Consider the following 23,473-nt stretch of genomic DNA (forward strand, 5'->3'; position numbering starts at 1 on the left):
TTGTCATAGAAAGTAAAATGAAAGTAAAATTTTATGTGTTATGCATTTTTTAAAAAACCTAGTACCACAGCAGACAAAGGAGCAGCCAGGAACACCAATCTGTAAGGAAAGAGAAAGGGGAGAGAAGAAAGAATAATCCACTCACCCAGATCCCTCCCTTTTCCTTGATTCTTAATCTGTCATGCTTTTACAGGGCAGGTCTGTATTGCTATGTTAAATCTAGTTTTAATTTAGAAAAGTAAATATAATAGAATTTATACCACAGTTTTTTTGATCACCTATGTTGGAAAAATAAAAGATAAAAGGATAGGCAAATTATTTATTGACCTTTTCTTGCTGACTCTTAAAGATAGCCACCAACCAAAAACACTTTCTAGCTCTCATCTTCTTCTTGATTGAAACACCTGGCTCTGGTTTTAATCAATGACTGGGTAAACATTAGTCTTTCTTTTCTAATGTACTCCATTCCTTCTATGTCTTTATTTTTCAACAATGTTGAAATAAATTTCTTACAGTTTTCATTTGTTATGAAATGTCATTTCAGTTATTATGAAATTTTATCTTCATTTGTGGTCCTAACTCTACTTTTCCTACACATTGGCTTCTCTGATATAGCATTATTATTAAATCACCACATTTTTGATAAATAATATTCTTTTAAGTCTCAGTTCTCAAAGGCGAGAAGTAATTGTGCTGCAATGTATTTAAGTTTGAATATGTGTACAGTTGTCTGTGAAGGCATTGATTAAATCCTCTGAATTTATTTAAACTATAGCAGTGTTCTTCCTTGAACAAATATTTAAAATCATTGTTATTGTTGCTATTAATACTAGTACTGACATATATTTCATTGAAATAAAATTTTTTAAACTAAAATGCCTGTTTTGAAATTCAGAGGAAGCTATTCAAATAAATGAATTGGAACTCAGTGTATACCTGCAATATAGAAAAGTTTTCTGGCATAGAAACAAAATATGCTCTTTAAATATCATAGACCAAGCCAGCTTTATGCAAATTCATTTAGAGCACTTTCAGATTTATGTATTTAATAAAGCTGGGTAGTGGTTCTAACTTACGTATTTAATGTCCTTCATTGTACGGTGATGTTCTTGTGACTGCCTGGAAAAGAATGATGACATTTTATTTAGTGTTTCTGCCAGATCAATCAATTCTATAAATGGCTTTCTAATGGGATACAATATATGCTTTTAATATTTTTCAATAACACTAAGAGATAACATTTATTGAGTTCTTTCTATGTGCTAGAGACTGTTCTATGTACTATCTATGGATTATCCCATGTAATCTTGGTAACAACCCTTTAATGTTCTCACTCTTTTACGGATGTAGTAGAGGTATATAAGGAGAAGGTTATACAACTAGTAAGTAATGGAGCTGGGACTGAAACATAAGCAGTGTGTTTCTGGGTGCAGTGGCTCACGCCTGTAATCCCAGCACTTTGGGAGGCCGAGGCGGGCAGATCACGAGGTCAGGAGTTCAAGACAAGCCTGGCCAACATAGTGAAACCCCGTCTCTACTAAAAATACAAAAATTAGCTGGGTGTGGTGGCACGCTCCTGTAGTCCCAGCTACTGGGGGTGCTGAGGCAGGAGAATCGCTTGAACCCAGGAGGCAGAGGTTGCAGTGAGCCAAGACCATGCCATTGTACTCCAGCCTGGGTGACAGAGTCTGACTCTGTCTCAAAAAAGAAAAAAAGAAACATAAGCAGTGTGACTCCAGAGTTTGAACTCTGAACCTTTCCTACTCAAAATATAATCTTCAGGCCAGCAGTGTTACCATCACCCAGGAACTTGCTACAAATGCAGAATCTCAGAGCTGCTGAAAATCTGCATTTTTAACAATGTACTTAGGTGACTGGCACATGAAAAATTGAGAAGCACAGCCTGTAAACCACTATACTATTCTGCCCTTAAATTTAGAATTAAGTATCTTTTAAAATACATTTTTATTTTTCTGTATGATGCTGAATTCCTATTTGATGCTAATTTTGGAATTCCTGTCATATTTCAAGAGCATTATAATGAGATCTAGTAACTAAGCATAAGCAGGGATGCAAGGTAGTCACAATTTATCTTAAAATCAATTGTATAAAGAACAGAAAAAAAACATAAACAGAAAGCATTTATATAGAGGCAGGTAATTGTTCCAACATCTAAGACTTTCTTAAAATCCTAGTGTATCCCACTGTCTTTGAATGTAGATTCTGGAGACAGGCTGCCTGGTTTTGAATCTCACCTCCTATTTCTAGCTGTGGGATCTCAGGAAAATTATATAATTCTATACCTCAGTATCCTCAAATGAGGTCTAAAGCCACAGTCTACGGAATTGTTGTAAGGATTAAATTAGTTAATGCATATAAAGGATTTAGAAGGAAACCTCTAATGAGATAAGTGAATAAATATTAACTACTGTTGTTCTTACCTGTTATTTCCATCTTTGAATTGAATAGATTCACATCTCATACTTCTTGGCTATCTATTGGGAAGAAGTTGACAAATACTTTTTGTTAGCAGAGCTCACCACATAAAGGGATATCTTTGCTGTTAAGAGTCCAAACCACAAACCTCAGTTTTTGTATTTTCTGAAAACTGTCTTCCTGTGGCACTTTTTCTGTTTGTGAGTTCTGCTAAATGCCACTTGATTATGATAATTAACCAGTTAAGTTTAGTGCAATTAGTTCAAAGTGTTCAAAGTCAAAATGGAGTGTGTTAACAGTATGTTGTAATTTTAAATATACATGCTTCTAAACTAAGTAAAAATAATGAGTATGTGAGTCCATTTGGTCAACCTCTTACATAAGTAATACAGAAAAATTAGATAAAGAATATTTGTTTAAAGGTTGAATGGTCTCAAATCTGGTTTGTTTCTTTCTGGATGAACATAATTCTGAAATGATCATGATAGTCTTTAGGGGAATAATGGTTTGGTGTACAAGTACTCACCTAACAACTTTTCAGAAATATACCTATGTGTGAAGTGAGTTGGCATGTTTTTGGAAAGTACCACTTTGAAAGCTGATTTGTAAAAGGAATTGAGATAACAATACTTAGTTAAAAGGATGCCCTGGGAAACTTTTCAATTGCCAAAGAGAGTTTAATTCACTAGGTCTGGGATGGGGCCCAGGTATCTGAATTTTTAACAAGTGTCCCTGGTATTTTGGCTTAAATTAGTTTTGGACTACACTTTGAAATACCCTGCAGTAAAGGTAAAGACATGTATTGAAATAAGCTTTTGTTGACTTCACATTCATTTTTGCAACATTGTCCTCTTTGATACTGTTTTTGTCCACCCTATGACCTGATTTTATCTATCCTTTGTCTCTTCCCACTCTGTTAGTAGCTCGCAACCATTCATTTTCTGGTTTTTTTCTTTTTTACATTTTCTTAAAAATATCTCTTCTGGATTTTTCAATCATAGCTTTACAGATGGTTCTATAAAATGATCATAAATGTCTCTTTTTAATCTAAAAATCTCTAAGCCAAACTATAGATGCTGAAATCAACTTAGAAGCTATAGGCAGTATTAAAAAGAAAAAAAAGAAAAAATGAAAAGGAATAGAATAGAAAATGTAAGAGCAAGTATTAAGGGTAAGTAATGCTTTGTGAAGCTTTCTTTTGAGATATGTGTGTACACACATATGTTAAATTGCTGTGCATCTTTTAAACCAGTGAGTCATTATCCAACAAATTGAACAAAATTTTTTTTTAAGAAGAGTTAAATTTTTTCTTTTAATTATAACTAAAATCTTGGTCATCTCATTTATTAGCTCTGTAACTTACATATTTAAGGAGATGTTAGTAGACAACTATTATAATTTATAAATGTAAGGTGCCATTATTGAGTAAATAGATTCTTCCATGAGTAGATGTCTCTTCTCTCACCAAGTAATGAAGCAGCAATGTAAGTTAGTTTAGTTTTATTAGTACATGTGTATTAGTCCACTTGCTGTTGCTCATAACAGAATACCTGAAACTGGACAATTTATAAAGAAAAGGAATGTATTTCTTGCAGTTCTGGAAACTGAGAAGTCCAGGGTCAAGGGGCCACATTTGGTTAGAGGCTTCTTGTTTGTGGGGACTCTCTACATAGAGTCCAGAGGTGATACAGGGTATCACATGGTGAGGTGGCTGAGCATGCTTGTTCAAATCTCTCATTCTCTTCTTATAAAGCCACTGTCCCACTCCCATTAATCTATTAACTCATTAATCTAGTAATCCATAATTCATGCATGGATTACTCCATTCATGAGGGCTTTGCTCTCATGACCCAATAACCTCTTAAAGGCCTCACCTCTTAATACTGCCACATTGAGGATTAAATTTCAACATCAGTGTTGGAGGGGACAAATATTCAAACCATAGCAACATGATACACTGCTATAAATGTTGATTCTCTTATTCACCCTTGTGTTTATTTTGTATGTATGTTAAGGTTTTTTTAAAGATTGAAAAATAATACTTTGTTATGATTGGCTACATCTTAGTCTCATGAACTATAGTGTGACATCTGAGCACTATCTTTTCTCATGCATTTCTCTCACATATCACCTTCCTCTGTATTCTGAACATTTCCACTTGTACGGCCTACTCAAAATCATTATGTCTAACACTAATTTGCTATGCCTTCTTACCACTATTTTCCTCCTAAGTTTTTAAAATCTATTCATAAGCTACCATTCTGTCATTCAGATTAAACATAAAGAATTTTCTTTGTAATAATTTATCCCTTACTGCATAAACTTCCTTATAGCCTCATCTTTCTACTCTGGTCTATCCTGGGGCCCTGGCCTGCAGAAATCCTTATGGGCAAACATAGTAGTCACCCACTCCTCAGCCAAAGGCCGGCATGTGTATGCAATGTATGGTATCTATGGCTGCCTTTAGCAAGACCAGAAAAGCCTTTGATATCAAATATGCATTGCATGGACAATGTCCACCTCTTTATTTTAGTCACTACTGTCATAATTGGTCTTCTTCCACGCTGATTTTTATTGCTCAGGGAGAACCATACTTTGGCTTTACTATTGCTAGTTTCTAATAATGTAATCCACCATCCTTTTGCCTCTTAACATGATTTTATAATTTTCACATGTGCCCTGTTTAGTTTCTCTGGTGAATTGGGCCTGAAGCCCAAGCTTGTTTGTGCCTGAACATGTAACAGCGGCCTAGTTTTCTCTGAGCTGTAACTGTCTGCCTCACTCAGTGGCCCCAAGCTATCTATCATATCCTGGAAAGTCATTTCAGATCTATCTTTTTTTTTTTTTTTTCGTCATGGCCACGTCCTCTTCCTATTTATCATCGCCTTCATATCTACTAATTATCTTCCTAATTGATCTTCCTCTCTCTGTTGTCTCACCCCACACCAAACCATCTTAACACCTTGTTTTATAAATATTTATAAAACACTAGTCGTGTGCTGCCTTAGTAAAAAAACATTTTTGACTCCCTCTTATGTACAGGATAAAGTCCAAATATTTTCCTCCTAGAGAGAAAAAATAAAAAGGCCTTAAAATATCTGTCCATAGCATACCTCTTCAATTTTATCTTTCACTATTTTCATCCATGATTTTTCTGCTCTGGTTCTCCAAAACAGTTCCATTGATGCTCCAGGGATGTTCTCATCACTTTAATTACAAGGGCCCCCAGTTGATGGTAGTCCATGAAACTGGAGCAGGTAGCTGTGAATGGGGTTTAAGAGTGGGATCCCAGTACATAGAAATGTCAAGATGAGAACCAGAGCCGGGTATAGTAGCTCATACTTTTAATTCTAGCTATTTGTGAGGCTGAGGCAGGAGGATTGCTTGAGTTTAAAAAGTTCAAGGCTGCAGTGAGCTTATACTGGCACCACTGTACTCCAGCCTGGGTGACAAAGTAAGACTTTGTCTCTAAAAAGACAAGCTAACAAAAATTAATTTTAAAAAAATGAAGACATAATTATATATTGGCAATAATCAAGTTAGTAAGAGCTGAGGTTGTGAAACAGCAGGGAGATAAGCAGACTGACACATTATCTACTTCTAAAGTTAATGTCTGGGACTTCTTATGTCCTTTCTTTTTTTCTTTTCTTTTTTTTTTTTTTTTTTTTTTTTGAGATGGAGTCTTACACTGTCACCCTGGCTGGAGTACAACGGCACGATCTTGGCTCACCGCAACCTCCCCCTCCTGGGTTCACGCGATGCTCCTGCCTCAGCCTCCTGAGTAGCTGGGATTACAGGCACACACCAACACACCCGACTAATTTTTTGTATTTTTAGTGGAGATGGGGTTTCAGTATGTTGGCCAGACTGGTCTCGAACTCCTGATCTTGTGATCCTCCCACCTCAGCCTCCCAAAGTGCTGGGATTACAGGCATGAGCCACCACGCCTGGCCATCCTTTCTTTACTAGTTGTGGATCGTTCCTCAAGTTGGAGAGGGCTTGAACCTATGTATAGTGAGAGATTAAAATGTCTCCAACTGTGGGGCCTGTGAAGCTATGGATATTGGAAGATCACTGGCTCCCAACCTTTAGGAAATCCTTTGCCTTCCTTTTTCTTGAGGCTTGCCTTTCCTATCTCCATCTGCCCATAGGGAGCTCCCTGCTGCAAGACTGCTAGATTATTTGATACTTGTATCACTCAGTTGATACACCATTAGCTAATGCCTTGTAATATTTATGAGGACTAAGGTCTGATTTTTTTTATCTTGCCCAAATTTCTAAGAGGTCTGGGGAGTCATGCCCTACAAACCAGAAATTCTTATCAGATGGGTTTTATTTAACTCTATATATCATGACTTTCCAATCTGACTCTGGATAACATTACAAGAAAAGAAAGAAAAGCAAAATATTTTACCCCAAAACATGTTTCCCTGCCATATTTTAAATGGCCCTGCAAGGCCTTTCTTTGTGGGGGAATATCTGCATCTGTAAAGAATCTCTATTAACATAGCTAGATCTTTTTCTTCCAGGCCCTCCCAATCCTGAAGAGATTAACTAAAAGTCTAGCACCTTTTAAAGATCTGAATAGGAAACATTTGTCATTTGTTGACTCTAACAGCAGCCACTGTAAAATTTCCAAAAGAGGCTGGGCCTGGTGGCTCACACCTGTAACCTCAGCACTTTGTGAGGCCTCCGCAGGTGGATCACTTGAGGTCAGGAATTTGAGACCAGCCAGGCCAACATGGTGAAACTCTGTCTCTACTCAAAATACAAAAAATTAGCCGGGCATGGTGGCACATGCCTGTAGTCCCAGCTACTAGGGAGGCTGAAACAGGAGAATTGCTTGAACCTGGGAGGTGAAGGTTGCAGTGAGCCGAGATTGTGCCACTGTACTCAAGCCTGGATGACAGAGTGAGACTCCCTCTCAAAAAAAAAAAAAAAAACACTTAAAAAGAACCTTGGTCTCCATAATCTTTTATCTTAACCTGAACATTTCCTTTCTATCAATCCCAGGTCTTTAGACAAACTCAACCAATTGTCACCAGAAAATGTGTAAATTTACCTATAACCTGGAACAACCCCCCCAACCCCCCCAAGCTTTGAGTTGTCCTGCTTTTCTGAACCAAACCAATGTATTTCATAGATGCATTTGATTGATGTCTCATTTCTCCCTAAAATATATGAAACCAAGCGGTACCCTGACCACCTTGGGCACATGTTCTCAGGACCTCCTGAGAGCTGTGCCATGGGCCGTGGTCACTCATATTTGGCTCAGAATAAATCTCTTCAAATGTTTTACAGAGTTTGATTCTTTTCGCCAACACTTATTATATTGTTCTTATTCATTTTTTACTTCTTAGGTGTCAAAAGTGAGACACTCATCATATCAAACAAAAATCGATTATAAAGAATTAAAATTCCCTTTCTGCTGTCCCTTTTTAATTGTATCACCCACAGATAAGCACTGCTAATAGTTTAGTGTGTATTCTTTATTTTATGGGATAGTTTGTTTTTTCAAAAATATCCTGTATTATGCTGTATATATAGTTCTACAATTTTTTAAATGAAATAATATAATATTCTGGAAATCTTTCCATGTCATGCCATAGAAAGGTAGATTATAATTTTTAATGAATTGCAGATTTTTCATTTTTGAGTGAAGTATTATTTAACAGTTATATATAAATAAACCAGAATAGGTTTAGGTTGACCTATACTGTGTACTTCTAAATTGTGACATGGTTCATATGTGAGTCTCCAGTGTAATGAATGAAGCTCATACTTTAACATGTGGCTAAATTGCCAATAGCCCATTTTTCTTTTTTAGATCCTTTCCAGAAGGATTGTAAGGTAAAACATCTTTTTCAAGAACAACATGAAGGGTGCTTACTGATAAAGTGAATACACTCAGACATGAGCAGTTAGGTACAGCTAACTCCTTCAGGTTTGGGTGATGGTGGTAGCAGAAGAACTTAATGCTGCCAGCCCTGCTGGCCAGTTGATGTGCCCGTGCCCTGGTCAGTTGATTGCACATTTCCCAGTCTTTATTTACTCTTGCCATAGAGTGAATATAGTCCAAACTTGGTTTTTTTGTGGGGCTTTTTTTTTTTTTTTAAGAGATAGAGTCTCACTATGTTGCCCAGGCTAGAATACAGTGGCTTTTCACAGGCACACTACTAGCACACCACAGGCTTGAACTCTTGGGCTCAAGCAATGCTCCCACCTCAGTCTCATAGTAGCTGGAACTACAGGCACATGCCATTGTGCCCGGCCACTAAAAAGGTTTTGTTTATCATGTATCATATGGTATAAAACTACAACTACTTATTTATTTTATTACTGGATAATGTATTTTTATTTTATAATAATCCTTTTTAGCAACAGTGATAACAAAACAAAATATCAGTGTACATTTATCAGACAATACTGAATTTCCTTGATTTGCTGGAAATAATTCACGTATAACTCTCATAAAATGTTTGTTGACATTTACCATCCACCATGATGACTCTGTAATGGTATAACTGACCACATGAAAACAAGACTTAAATCTGTGAAAGAGGCAGCAACATCTAATACACAGTTTTATTTTAAGACCACATCTAAAAATATTACCTTTTAATACTTAGCCACAGAAGGTACATTTGTATACCACTCTGTCAGGCATGACTTTTCATTTAGATCAAGTGACTGTTCTGAATTAATTTCTTTTATTTTTAGTTTCAGGTTTTCTTGTGCATGTATGAAAAGTGAAACAGTAGCTGTTAATGTATTCACTCCATTAGAAGAACTTCAATCATTAAATTATGCCAGTTGTACGTCAGTATTACTGGATACTTCTAATTGTAGAAAATCAATTAATTCCAATAAGAATGGTTCAAATTTCTTATCTAATTCCTTAAATCAAAGTAAACCATTTGAAAGTTCATTCTGTTGAAGTTGAAACACTTGACAGTATTGTGAATATTATTGTAAATTAAGTTACAAACTGCAACATCAATGATAAAATTATTTTCTCTTGGTACTATTAAAAATATATTGTTGTGGAACACATCATCATATAAATGCCTTCTTTTAGCAAATTTAGAACCTGTGGGGAAGACTATACTTGAAATATGTTGTAATGCACACAGTAATTTGTAATTACATCCCCAAAATCTGCAATATTCTACCAATCCAAATGGAAGATGTAGTTGTCAAGTACAAATATGATTATACATATACAAGGTAAACAGCCTATAAATGTTCATGATTAGACTGAAGTTGAATAAAACAAAAATAACTAAGTATGACATGGTAATATTCATGGTGGCTGGCAGTAATGCACGATATACATGGTGGCCATTGATGGAGTGGGTCAATACTTGGGTGGTACTCAAATTTGCTTCCCCATGAAAGTACAGAGAATAGTTTAAATTAGAATCTTAGCTTTGGGTGCTGATGGTGAAGTCAAGTAATTTTTCTCTGATTTGTCCTTGGAAGGAAGCCTTCATTTCTGGTTTACAAGACCGGTGTATTGGTTTATACTACAGGGGCAGGTCCATTTGAGTATTTTATTTTTGATTGAGGAGGTGGCTGGTATGAGGATTAAAATTGTCGTGAAGTATAGTACGGATGCTACTTGTCCGATGGTAGTGAAGGGGTAGTTCACTGGTTGTCCTCCAATTCAGGTTAGGGTAAGAAGGTCTGTGGCTAGGAATCAATATAGGAATTGGCTTAATGGGTGAAATATTATGCTTTGTTGTTTGGATATGTGGAGTATAGGAATTGCTGCTAGGATGAGGATGGATAGTAGAAGGGCTAGAACGCCTCCTAGTTTATTGGGAATGGATCGGAGAATTGCGTAGGCGAATAGGAAATATCATTCGGGTTTGATGTGGGGTGGGGTGTTTAGGGGGTTAGTCAGGGTGTAGTTGTCTGGGTCGCCCAGGAGATCTGGTGAGAATAGTACTAGTGTTAATAGGGTGAGGAGGAAAAGGAATAGGCCTAGGATGTCTTTGGTTGTGTAGTAAGGATGGAAGGTAATTTTGTCGGAATGGGAGGGGATGCCTAAGGGATTGTTTGATCCTATTTCGTGTAGGAATAGAAGGTGTAGGGTTGTTAAGGCTGTAATAATAAAGGGCAGAATGAAGTGGAAGGTAAAGAATCGTGTGAGGGTGGGTCTATCTACTGAGTAGCCGCCTCAGACTCATTGGACTAGGTCTGTTCCGATGTATGGAATGGCGGACAATAGATTCGTAATTACCGTGGCTCCTCAGAAGAATATTTGGCCTCATGGGAGGACATAGCCTATGAAGGCTGTTGCTATGGTTGTGAATAAGAGGATAATACCAATGTTTCAGGTTTCTAGGTAGAGGAATGAGCCATAGTATAAGCCTCGGCCGATGTGTAGGAAGAGGCAGATGAAGAATATTGAGGCACCGTTCGCGTGGAGGTAGCGGATGATTCAGCCATGGTTTACGTCTCGGGTGATGTGGGCGATTGATGAGAAGGCGGTTGAAGCATCTGGTGAGTAGTGTATGGCTAGGAATAGTTCTGTGATAATTTGAAGGGTTAGGCAGGCGCCAAGAAGTGAGCCGAAGTTTCATCATGTGGAGATGTTAGATGGAGTGGGGAGATCAATAAATGAGTGGTTAATTAATTTTATTAACAAGTTGGTTTTGCGTGTTGGGGTCATTAGTGTTCTTATAGTTGAAATACAACGATGGTTTTTCATATCATTGGTCGTGGTTGTAGTCCGTGCGAGAATAATGACATATGCTTTATTTTTGTTAAGTGTGGTTTTAGTAATGGGGTTTGTGGGGTTTTCTTCTAAGCCTTCTCCTATTTATGGGGGCTTAGTGTTGATTGTTAGTGGTGTGGTTGGGTGTATCATTATTTTAAATTATGGGGGAGGTTATATAGGTTTAATGGTTTTTTAAATTTATTTAGGGGATATAATGGTTGTTTTTGGGTACACTACGGCAATAGCTATTGAGGAGTATCCTGAGGCATGGGGGTCAGGGATTGAGGTCTTGGTAAGTGTTTTAGTGGGATTAGCAATAGAAGTGGGGTTAGTGTTATGGGTAAAAGAATATGATGGGGTGGTGATTGTGGTGAATTTTAATAGTGTAGGAAGTTGAATAATTTATGAAGGGGAGGGGCCAGCGTTGATTCGGGAGGATCCTATTGGTGCAGGGGCTTTATACGACTACGGGCGTTGATTGGTGGTAGTTACTGGTTGAACCTTGTTTGTTGGTGTATATATTGTAATTGAGATTGCTCGGGGTAACAGGTTATGTGATTAGGAGGAGGGTTAGGAGGAGTGGGAAGAAGAAAGAGAGGAAGTAAAGTTTGATTATGCCTTTTTGAGTTGAGGTGATGATGGAGGTGGAGGTTTGGTACTGTGAGATTGTTTTAGGTATTAGTTTTTCTAGTCAAGTTAGGTCTAATAAAAGTAGGGATAAATTTTGGCTTATGGGAAGGCTTAGGTGGGGGATTGTGTGGTGAATAATATAGGGATAGAATCCGAGTATGTTGGAAAAGTGAAATGTACACAGTGGGTTTTTTATTTTGAGTTTGTTGGTTAAGTAGTTGAGGTCTAGGGCTGTCAGAAGTCCTAGGAAGGTGATGCCTAGGGCTGTGAGTTTTAAGTGAAGTGGGATTGTCATTTGGGGGATGGATATGGGGAAAATGTTGCTGGTGATGAGAAATCCTGCGAATAGGCTTCCGATTGTTAGGCGTTTGATGGGGTTTAGCAGGGTAGGGTTGTTTTCACTGATGTTGGTTAGGGTTGGGAAACGAGGTTGGCCTGTTAGGGTGAGGAGAATTATTCGAGTGCTATTGGCGCTTGTTAGGGAAGTGGCGATGAGAGTAATAGATAGGGCTCAGGCATTGGTGTATGATATGTTTGCGGTTTTGATGATGAGGTCTTTGGAATAGAAGCCCATGAGGAAGGGCATTCCTGCAAGTGCCAGGCTGCCAATGGTGAGGGAGGTTGAAGTGAGGGGTATAATTTTGAGTAGTCCTCCTATTTTTCGAATGTCTTGTTCATTGTTGAGGTTATGAATAATGGATCCGGAGCATATAAATAATATGGCTTTGAAGAAAGCATGGGTACAGATGTGTAGGAATGCTAGGTATGGTTGGTTGATGCCGATTGTGACTACCATGAGTCCTAATTGGCTTGAAGTAGAGAAGGCTACGATTTTTTTGATGTCATTTTGTGTAAGAGCACAGACTGCTGCGAATAGGGTGGTGGTGGCGCCTAGGCATAGTGTGAGAGTTTGGATTGGTGGGTTATTTTCTGCTAAGGGGTGGAAGTGGATGAGTAGAAAGACCCCAGCTACAACTATGGTGCTTGAGTGAAGTAGGGCTGAGACGGGGGTAGGGCCTTCTATGGCTGAGGGGAGTCAGGGATGAAGACCTAATTGAGCTGATTTTCCTGCTGCTGCTAAGAGGAAACCTAGTAGTGGAATAAAGTCGGGGTTAGTGTTTAGGAGGAGTATTTGTTGTGGTTCTCATGAGTTGGAGTGTAGGAGGAATCATGCTAGGGCTAGGATGAAGTCAATGTCGCCAATACGGTTGTATAGGAGTGCTTGGATGGCTGCTGTGTTGGCATCTGTTCGAGCATACCATCAACCGATGAGTACGAAAGACATGATTCCTACACCCTCTCAGCCGATGAAGAGTTGAAATAGGTTGTTGGCGGTGACTAGAATTAGTATGGTGATTAGGAAAATAAGTAGATATTTGAAAAATTGATTAATGTTTGGGTCTGAGTATGACACTATGCACTTTCTTTTTGGATTTTAGAAATGTCTGAGACTTTGTAAATCAACTTAAGTGTCCCATCATGGTATTAAACATTTTTGTAAAAATGTCCTCTAAATTTTGGCCGCAGTTTCTTCAGAATCCATTAGAAATATTTAGTCAAAGCATTCAACAAATGGAGGGCAAAATATTCAGCTTATGTTAAGCTTTTAAGGAATTGCAATTATTGAAAACAAACCTTGCAAATGGGAGGATATTGAAATATATCCTCATGAAATCAAAGGGACAATTGAACAATGATAAGCACTCAAATTACATGCAAGATTTAATTGTGAAATTCCCAATTATGCTTTGAAATGCCCAAGACTTATGTGGAAAATCTTTTGATAGAGATGAAGTTTTCTATTGGATACATTTACATTCTGATCCAGAATGATGTTAAACTGAGAAAGGTTATGGTTTTGCAGCACTTAAATTTAGCAAACCGTTCAAAATAATCATTAACATTTATTTGATGAGTTTTGTCTTTTAAAATTTTTGGTCAAAGAAATGCAATCTGCATGGAGGCAAAAAAAATAGTACCTGTAAAAATATTTGAGCTAAAATATTTATGTATTTCATTACTAAAAATTAAAATTGAGAATGTACTTCATCTAGCAAAATTTACTCTGAACTTAATAAATTTACCAGGTAGCTTATCACCTGAGAGAGAGTATTTTCTCAATTAAAAATATTATAATCTATATAGAAGAGTCTATTCATGGTATGAACAATTTAAAATTTGCTAACTATAAAATGAAACTTGGAAAAATATAAAAAGAATACAGTCATATTTTTAAAATGCATTTTTCAAGAAATATCTGTGGATGACAGATACAGCTAAGAAACTCATTAAACTATGCAAAAATATATCAAGAATCATTATTTATTTTTCAAGCAATATAAAGATGTTTTTGCTTTTGAAAGCAAAGATATAAATTTTTTGAAAGAATATTATTTTTAAAAATAGTGTTTCAATGTAATTAGTTTATAGGTCAGCAATTATATAAAACTGTTTAACTGGTTAGTAATATGTGTTTCAAAAATTATATAATTTTAATAATTTTTGGTACCTGCTTTTTAATCTCAAAAAAGTCCTGATTTGGATGATAATTTGTATGGACATTTTATGTAAATATGCTTCATTCCCTTCTTCTCACATTCAGTTTCCCCTTTTCTAAGTGCTTCCTAGATATATTTCTTGTATTTCAAAGTCATTATTCTAAAATGGACATACCACCTCAGTGTCCATTAACACATTAATGGATTAAGAAAATATGGTATATATACACAATGGAATACTATTCAGCCTTAGAAAAGGAAATTCTGTCATTTGCAACAATATGGATGAACCTGGAGGACATTACACTAAGTGAAATAAGCCAGGAACAGAAAGATAGATATGGCATGTTCTCACTTATATGTGGAATCTCAAACAATTGAACTGATAGAAGCAGACAGTAGAATGATGTTTACAAGAGCCTGGGGAATGGGGAGAATGGAGAGATATGGGTCAAAGGATAAAGTTTCATTTAGACAGGAAGAATAAATGATAAGTATTTTAGGCAATGGATATGTTAATTAGCTTGATTCAATCTTTCCACACTGTATACGTATGTCATAAAATCACTTTGTAGCCCATAAATATATTTAATTATAATTTATCAATTAAAAATAATTTTAAAAGTAAAATGAAATGAGCACACTATTTCCCCACTACAAACTACCTTCTTCTGATTTTCTCTTGAGTCTAACTTTATTCCCAGTCAGAGTTAAAATTTTGCAGCCAGGTGCGGTGGCTCAGGCATGTAATCCCAGCAGTTTGGGAGGCTGACGGGGGTGGATCACTTGAGGTCAGGAGTTTGAGACCAGCCTGGCCAACATAGTGAAACCCCATCTCTGCTAAAAATACAAAAATTAGCCAGATATGGTGGTGGGCGCCTGTAATCCCAGCTATCCAGGAGGCTGAGGCAGGAGAATTGCCTCAACCTGGGAGGCAGAGGTTGCGGTGAGCTGAGATTGCACCACTGCACCCAGCCTGGGCAACAAAAGGAGATTCTGTCTCAAAAAAAAAAAAAAAAAAAAAAGGAATTAAAATCCTGCTATAAACATGGATTTTTTTCCCCTATGTTTTAGAAAGATCATTCTGGCAGCAGATAGAGAATGAGTTAGAAGGTGATGATGCAAAAAAACAGGGAGAGACCAGGCATGGTGGCTCACACCTATAATCCCAACACTTTGGCATGCCAAAGCAGGAGGATCCCTTGGGCCAGGAGTTCGAGACCAGCTTGGACAACAGTGTGAGACCTCATCTCTACCAAAAAAAAAAAAGGAAAGCAAGAAAGAGAGAGAAAGAGAGACAGGAAAGAAAGAGAGAGAGAGAGAAAGAGAGAGAGAGAAAAGAAGGGAGGGAGGGAAGGGAAGGATGGAAGGAAAAGAAAAGAAAAGAGAAAATAAAAGAAAGATTTAGAAAACTGCTGCACTAATCCAGATGATGGGGTTTGAACCCTGCACAGGGATAAGTTGAACCTAAAGCTGCCTTCTTACATATTTTAAATTCGGTTTCCTCATACATAGTGAACAGTAACCTAACTGGATATGTAAACAGACTCTAACCTACTCTTGTAACAAGTAGCCTAGCCCAGGAGCAGTTGCTCGTGCCTGTAATCCCAGCATTTTGGGAGGCTGAAGCAAGAGGTTCGCTTGAAGCCAGAAGTTAGAGACCAGTCACGGCAATGTAGGGATACCTCATCTCCATCACACACAAACACACACACACACACACACACACACTCAAAAATAAGGCATGGTGGCTCATGCCGGTAGTCGATACCTCATCTCCATCACACACACACACACACACACACACTCAAAAATAAGGCATGGTGGCTCATGCCAGTAGTCGATACCTCATCTCCATCACACACACACAGATTCAAAAATTAGGCATGGTGGCTCATGCCGGTAGTCACAGCTACTTGGGAGACTGAGGTGGGAGGATCACTTGAGCCCAGGAGGTCAAGGCTGCAGTAGGCTATGATCATGCCATTCCAGCCTGGGTGACAGAATGAGACCTTGTCTGCAAAAAAAAAAAAAAAAAAAAAAACAAGGGGAATAGAAAGAAAAAGAGCTGGTAAAGGAACCTGAGTTGTGGTATTCAAGATAGAAGTGGTAGAAAAACAGTGCTCTGAGAGCCAATGGATTAGCCTTTGGGGAAGAAAGAAAGCGGAACTAGTGTCAAGTATAGCAGGTTGGAGGGAAGACTGACATCAGATAATTTTGAGGTTCTGATAACTTAAGGAGGAATTCAGGCCTAGCTTATAAAGGAAATGCTCAGGGCAGGCACTATGGCTCACACCTGTAATCCCAGCAGTTTGGGAGGCTGAGGCGGTGGGTCACTTGAGGTCAGGAGTTCGAGATCAGCCTTGCCAACATGGTGAAACCCCATCTCTACTAAAAATGCAAAAATTAGCTGGGCATGGTGGCAGGCGCCTATAATCCCAGCTACTCAGGAGGCAGAGGCAGGAGAATTGCTTGAACTTGGGAGGTGGAGGTTGCAGTGAGCCGAGATTGCACCATTGCACCCCATCCTGGGTGAAACAGTGGAACTCTGTCTCAAAAAACATAAAAAAAAATTTAAAAAAGGCAATGCACACAGAAATGTTTTACAGTTGGAAAGTTTTAGATTTAACTTTAATAAATTAAACTTCAAAGATACAATTGTCATTGTTATAGTTTTACACTGTAACTTTTATTCTAATATTTCTCTACAACTTATTTATTTTTACTGTGAACTTTTTTTTAGTTTTATATTGTGTGTACAAGGGCATATTGATCTATATTGAGTGGACTTTGATAACTTGTCAAGAACATCAGTTTCACTATAATTGACATATAGAACTTTTCTAGAAATCTGACTTTGAAGTTGAGTGAATCCAAAACATCTTTTTTATTTTTTTGAGACGGAGTCTTACTCTGTTGCCCAGGCTGGAGTGCAGTGGTGCGATCACGGCTCACTGCAAGCTCTGCCTCCTGGGTTCACGCCATTCCCTGGCCTCAGCCTCCGGAGTAGCTGGGACTACAGGCGCCCACCACCACGCCCAGCTAATTTTTTTTTTTTTTTTGTATTTTTAGTGGAGACGGGGTTTCACCGTGTTAGCCAGGACGGTCTCGATCTCCTGACCTTGTGATACACCCGCCTCGGCCTCCCAAAGTGCTGGGATTACAGGCGTGAGCTACCGTGCCCAGCTCAAAACACCTTTTAAAATCTCTTTAGATTTCATTTTAGAACCTGTTTCTCAATAGTGTCTACGGGTAAAATTTTAACTGTTTTATGATTTGACTTATTAGCTGTTACTTTTCAGAATTACGTCAAGAATGTGTTCTAGATATTTAAAATTTATTTAATAGTTAAAGCACTTAATTTAAGTAGTTTTTCCCCTGCAGTCTATACCTACATACTATCTCTTACATGTTCATTTTGGTCCCTCAGCTTTGGTATGTGATTCATCTGTTAGTAAATAAATGCTAGGTTCTTTCCTCTCAATTACAGTCATTGGTCTGATAATCCTGTGAGTCAATCTGCACGCAACAAGGAGCTCATATCAAACTCCTGGCAGGTTTAGTTAAAATTAAAATGCATGCTTAACTGTAGAGATTGTCAAGTGTGGAAATAATATTTGTCCAGCTGGACAGCTTTCTTTTGTAGTTGCTAAATGAAAGTTGAGATTCTGTCTGCTCCTTGAAAGCTTCTGTGTCATGAAGGTAATTTGGACTGTTTGTGGTTTGACAGGGATTATTAAAATCAGATGAAGTGAAGGGAAGCAAGTGTGAGAAAGCAAAATTGACACTGACACTCTCTATTATTTGCAGCTTGGATCATGATGACTATGTTGATATGATAGATTCACTGTTGAGATAAGTAAAGCAGCAAATAAAATAAAAAGCCAGTATAGTGATGGATTTTTAGATTTAATTTGAAGAAATCCAAAATTTACTTTCATTGATTGTTTTTAAAATAGATTTTCAAGTTATTTCATATGAATTTGTCTTAACCACTGACAAATTATACTTCTATTGAACTATAGAATTAAAAAGTATACTACAAAGGCTGTATGACAGAAGATTAAATATTAAAGAAGTAGATCACATGATTAAATCATAGAATTTTAAAACTAGAGAGTCCTTAAAAATCGTTTTTATCTAACATCCTTTTTTTGTAGATGGAAACTAAAAAGCATTTTAAGGTATCACATTTAAATTTTAATTGATAGCTTCCTACCTTTCACAATTTTTTAAAAATGGCTTACATAGTTTAAAAGCCATTTAAAAATTGTTTAAGCCACATTCGTAGGTGACTTTTTTCTGTTTAATAATACTCAAGTTACGTTATTATAGTTATATATAGCCTTTAAATAGTATTATCTACATTGGTGAAATAAATGCCTTTCATAAATATGATTTTCTACTGAGAACATTATTAGTGTAGAGGAAGTTATGACTAGAAGGCTATTTCAAGATGTCAGTCAAGAAGGGCTATAGTAGAAAAATACAATTATTTAATAGGAATAGGAATTAAGTTAAATATGAGGAACTATATGTATATAAAACAAGATGAGTTTTTCTATGCATTGTGGAAAATCCTGTGTTTATTTATTTAAGCAGGTAGTGAAATGATCAGATTAAATGTATAAAATAAGAAGCGTAGAGTCCATATGCAAGACAGACACCAACTGGGTGTCCTACAATTCAATTCAAATTCAATTCTGACACTACCAGGACCCCACAAGTTCAGAGCTCAGACCCATAAGACTGCCCTCACTTCACATGCCAGCTACAGGTGGGTTTCCCAGATGACCCACACTTCCGCCACAAGACTACAAATTTGGGGGTTGCCACAGTTCAATAATTCATTAGAATGATGCACGGAACTCAGGGAAGCAGTATACATACAGTTTTATTAGAAAGGATACAATGTAGGAACAGCCAAATGAGAGAGATGCATAAGATAAAGTAAGGAAGAGGATTATGGCACAGAACTTCCTGTCTGGGTGTGCCATCCTCTCAAGACATGGATGTGTTCACCAATTTGGAAACTTCCTGAACCTCCTTGTTTAAGAATTTTTATTGGGATCCATTATGTAGACACGATTGATTAAATCATTGGCCATAGGTGATTGGTCTCAATCCCAAGTCCCTTTCCTGTCTCTGGAGGTTAGAGTTAGAGGGAGTGGAGCTGAAAGTTAATGCAGTAATCAAATGGTTGGTTTTTTTAGACTAGCTCCCATCCTGAAGCTCTCTAGGGGCCCTCCAGAGTAACCTCATAAATATAAAATCACCTGTGAATAACAAGAGACATTTCAATCACTCAGGAAATTCCAAGGGTTTTTGGAGCTCTGTGCCAGGAAGGGGGAAAGGAGTTAAAACCAAATGTGTGTATATGTGTGTGTGTGTGTGTGTGTGTGCTGTGTGCGCACACGCGCACGTGTATATAATTATACCACAAGATGTGAGTCTTGGAAGTCAGATGGGAGGTTTTTCAGCAAGAAATAATGTCCAAATCTGCGACACTGGTTGCAGACGGAGGTAAATGTCATCTTTGAGAGCATTTGGTGACCATTTAAGATCTTAGGGAGAAAAAGTATCCAAGAACTTGGTGACCATTTAAAACAGGGGTCAGCGAACATTTTCTATTATGACTGAAATAACCAAAAGGCCAGATAGTAAATATTTTAGAATTTGTGGACACATATGGCCTCTGTAGCATATTCTTTTTTGTTTGATTTTTATTTTTACAACTCATTAGATATGTAAAAACTATCAGGCCATAGAAAAGCAAGCCATGTCATAGTTTGCTGATACCTGATTTAAGATACTAGGGCAAGAAACCAGGGAGATGAGGTAAATGGTTATCCTGTAAGGTAGGACGAGAAGCCAGTTTAAGGAAAAGACTCTGAATTAAATTTTGGACATACTGAGTTTTCGTTGGCCCTCTGAAGGTTTGCTGAAAATAATTACTGACATGAGGCAGATAAGTGGGAGAAAAGACACATGAATTTATTTTTGTGTATATACAAGAGCCTTCAGAATGAAGACCCAACCCCTACCCCTCCCAATAAGAGCTTATATACTATCTTGTAGTTACAGAAAGAATGACAGCTCAGAGAATGGCCAAGAATGGGTTATGATGGTACATTAAGTTATAGGAGGGAGAGAAGAGGCTTGACTAGCCAAGGTGGTCTTGTTATGTTGATGAAACCTCACAGGAAGCAGCCCTCAGAGAAAAAATGGTAAATGTTTCTTTTCAGACTTTTAGAGGTGTCCGACTCTCAGTTAATCTTTCCTAGATTCAGACAAGAGAAGGCCTGGCTGCATTAATGCAGATTCTTTATGGATGCATGTTTTCCTGAAAAAAGACAGCTTTGCAGGGCCATTTCTGTTTCCCGGCCTTCTGACAGCCACCTCAAAATATGAAATATATTTTGTGGTAAAATATTTTGATCCCCATCATAAGTTTAAAGAACCTTCGAATCAGTGATGTGGAATTGTCTGGTAAGTACTTGGAAATATGTATGGGAGTTTTGGAGGAATGACTATAATTATAGATAGAGACTTTGAATTTTCATCATAGAGATGATAGTGTCAAGCTGAAATGACCAAAAGGATCATAATCCAGTTTTAAACAGTTTATTCAAGTGAAAAACTGGGAGTAGCCATCCAAGAAACACAGACTCCAGGGAAATGGGATCAGTTAAAGTTTTGCTTATATAGGTAGGAAACAAAATATATTTAGTAGGATTGTTCCATTTTCTATACAAGGCTGGTTTATGAGTTACAACAATTTAATGAGTTACAGTTTGTTTTCATTTCCAAAGAACTTGTTTTCATTTTGTGTCCTATTTAAAAGAGAGTATTTAACATTCCATCTTAGACAGTGTGATAGTCATGAAGTCTTTGCATAGAAAACGTTAAGAGGGAAGTTAATCTATAGTAAAGATCAACAGTTAGGAGAGAAGGGATCTTCCCTGGCACCCTATAGTCCTTTACAACATTTTCCAAAACAATATAAATTGTTTTATTGAAAACATAAAATAAAAGTACTCTTGTAAAATTATATAAAATGCAGTTGATTTGCTTGAAGAAAGCTCAGTAAAGGTATTTAAAAGAATACACGTGTAGGGAAGAAAAAGTAATATCCTTTCTTCCCATCTTAGGTTCATGGCTGAGGATCCTGTAAGTAGAAGACAGATTAACAAGAGAAAAGCATACAAATATATTTGATTAAGTTTTACATGACATGGGAGCATTCAGAAATGAAGACCTAAGGAAACAGAACAACTTATGTATTTTTATGGACAGTCATGCAGAAGTATGATGGATGACAAAAGGCTATGATCTAATAATAAACTGGTGGAATTTAGCAAGATCTGTTTGTTATGATCCTTCTCTGTGTGTCTGTGTCTTCAGAGATAAGGACATTGCTTTCTTCCCGGTATAGGGAATGCACTTGTGGAATGAAGGTCTTATGACCTACTTCAGTGGAAGGTGGAGAATTCTTTTACAATCTGCTTCAGAGAAGAAGGGGAGGAAGAAAGTCAGAGAGACTTTCCTGTTTCTGCTGTTTTCTCAAGTGCCAGAGTACTCCAAACTTTGCGGTAACATGTCCTAAACCTCATCACAGGTCTAGAGAGAACCCTGTGGTGAATATTGGTGTTTAATGGCAGACATGGGAAAGAAGCCTATCAAAATATTTATTAATTTAACACAAAAAACTACTGTGGTTACTTTAAGGGAAAAAAAAATGTGAGTGTTGGGCAGTGGAGCATGGAGAAGATTTATTGTGTGTATCTCACATAACCTAATGAAAACTTTGTGTGTAATCAGGGAAGAGCAAAAACTGCAGTTCTAGTGGCCTCAGCCAAAAAACATTCATACACATGCTTTTGGGAGGCTGGAATTAACTTGATTGGTTTACCACCAGTGATGTCTTATCCCTGCCTCCATTCCAAATTTCAAAAATCATTTAGTATACATCTAAATGTTACCAGGGAGTCCTTGCTCCCAGAGCTCCCAAGATGGTGGCGGGCTGCTTCCAAAATGGCGGCGGGCTGCTTCCAAGATGGTGGCAAGCCTCATGTTCTCTGACCTGGGGTTCTCAGCTTCACGGATTCCAAGGAATGGAATCTTGGGCCATGCAGTGAGTGTTATAGCTCTATTAGAAGCTGTGGGCCATAGAAGAGAACCGTGGAACCCAGTGACTAGTGTTCAGCTCAATTAGGAACCCAGGCACTTAGCTGTGCAGGAACAATGGCAAGCTTTTAGCCTGATCAGGAGCGGCAATGGGCGCCTCCCTGGATCAGGAGCACAGCAGACACCCTGCCAGATCCAGAGGGATGGAAGTTAGCAGCAGGTCTGTGATGGCAGCAAAGGCAGTAGTGGACAGTGAGCGAAAGCACCGCTCCAGCCATAACAAACAGGGACCAGAAAAGAGTGCAGTTGCAAGATTTAATAGTGTGAAAACAGAGCTCCCATACAAAGGGAGGGGACCCAAAGAGGGTAGCCATTGCTGGCTGAATGCCTGGGATTATATCCGGATCATTGTCCCTCCTGCTGTGCTCTCAGGCGATAGATGATTGGCTATTTCTTTACCTCCTGTTTTTGCCTAATTAGTATTTCAGTGAGCTCTCTTTACTACCTGATTGGTCACGTGTGAGCTAAGTTGCAAGCCCCATGTTTGAAGGTGGATGCGGTCACCTTCCCAGCTAGGCTTAGGGATTCTTAGTCAACTTAGGAAATCCAGCTAGTCCTGTCTCTCATAATGGTCTAACCCTAAATCCATTATGGCTAGGGTTAGATCCTATCACACAGAAATGGACCCTCATTGTGTATCTGTATGTTGTATAATTGATTTAAAAAAAAAAAAAAAAAGAAAGGAGCCTTGCATGGTGGCTCACATCCATAAGCCCAGTACCTTGAAGGCTGAGTCATGTGGATTGCTTGAGCCCAAGAGTTTGAAAGCAGCCTGGGCAACATGGCAAAACCCAATCTCTACAAAAATTAGCCAGGCATGGTAGCACGTACCTGTAGTCCCAGTTAGTAGGGGTCTGAGTTGGGAGGATCACTTGGCCCAGGAGGTCAAGGCTGCGGTGAACTGTGATCGTGCCACTGCACTTAGGCCTGGGCAACAGAGCCAGACTCTATCTCAAAATAAATAAATAAATATATTAATTAATTAAAAAAGAAATGT

At 37.9% G+C, this 23,473-nt stretch overlaps 1 protein-coding gene and 1 pseudogene across 42 annotated transcripts in view; one reads left to right on the plus strand and one right to left on the minus strand.

The window, feature by feature from the left end:
- The window catches only part of KIAA0825, a 462,961-nt gene that overhangs the window by 37,728 nt on the left and 401,760 nt on the right, over window positions 1-23,473 (plus strand). For 7 of the 42 annotated variants that reach the window (XM_063810209.1, XM_063810218.1, XM_063810229.1 and 4 more), the window contains one exon: window positions 21,725-21,881. The exons of 22 other annotated variants lie outside the window; for them this stretch is intronic. The gene's annotated coding sequence lies outside the window, so the exon portion shown is untranslated. Of the gene's footprint in view, window positions 1-20,573; window positions 20,779-21,440; window positions 21,882-23,473 lie in introns of all 42 variants that reach the window. 13 more of the 42 variants (XM_063810231.1, XM_063810216.1, XM_063810220.1 and 10 more) reach the window with 3 other exon arrangements.
- On the minus strand, window positions 11,652-15,979 carry LOC129144154 (NADH-ubiquinone oxidoreductase chain 5-like; annotated as a pseudogene).

The sequence above is a fragment of the Pan troglodytes genome, chromosome 4 (assembly GCF_028858775.2).
Source record: "Pan troglodytes isolate AG18354 chromosome 4, NHGRI_mPanTro3-v2.0_pri, whole genome shotgun sequence".
Lineage (NCBI taxonomy): Eukaryota > Metazoa > Chordata > Mammalia > Primates > Hominidae > Pan > Pan troglodytes.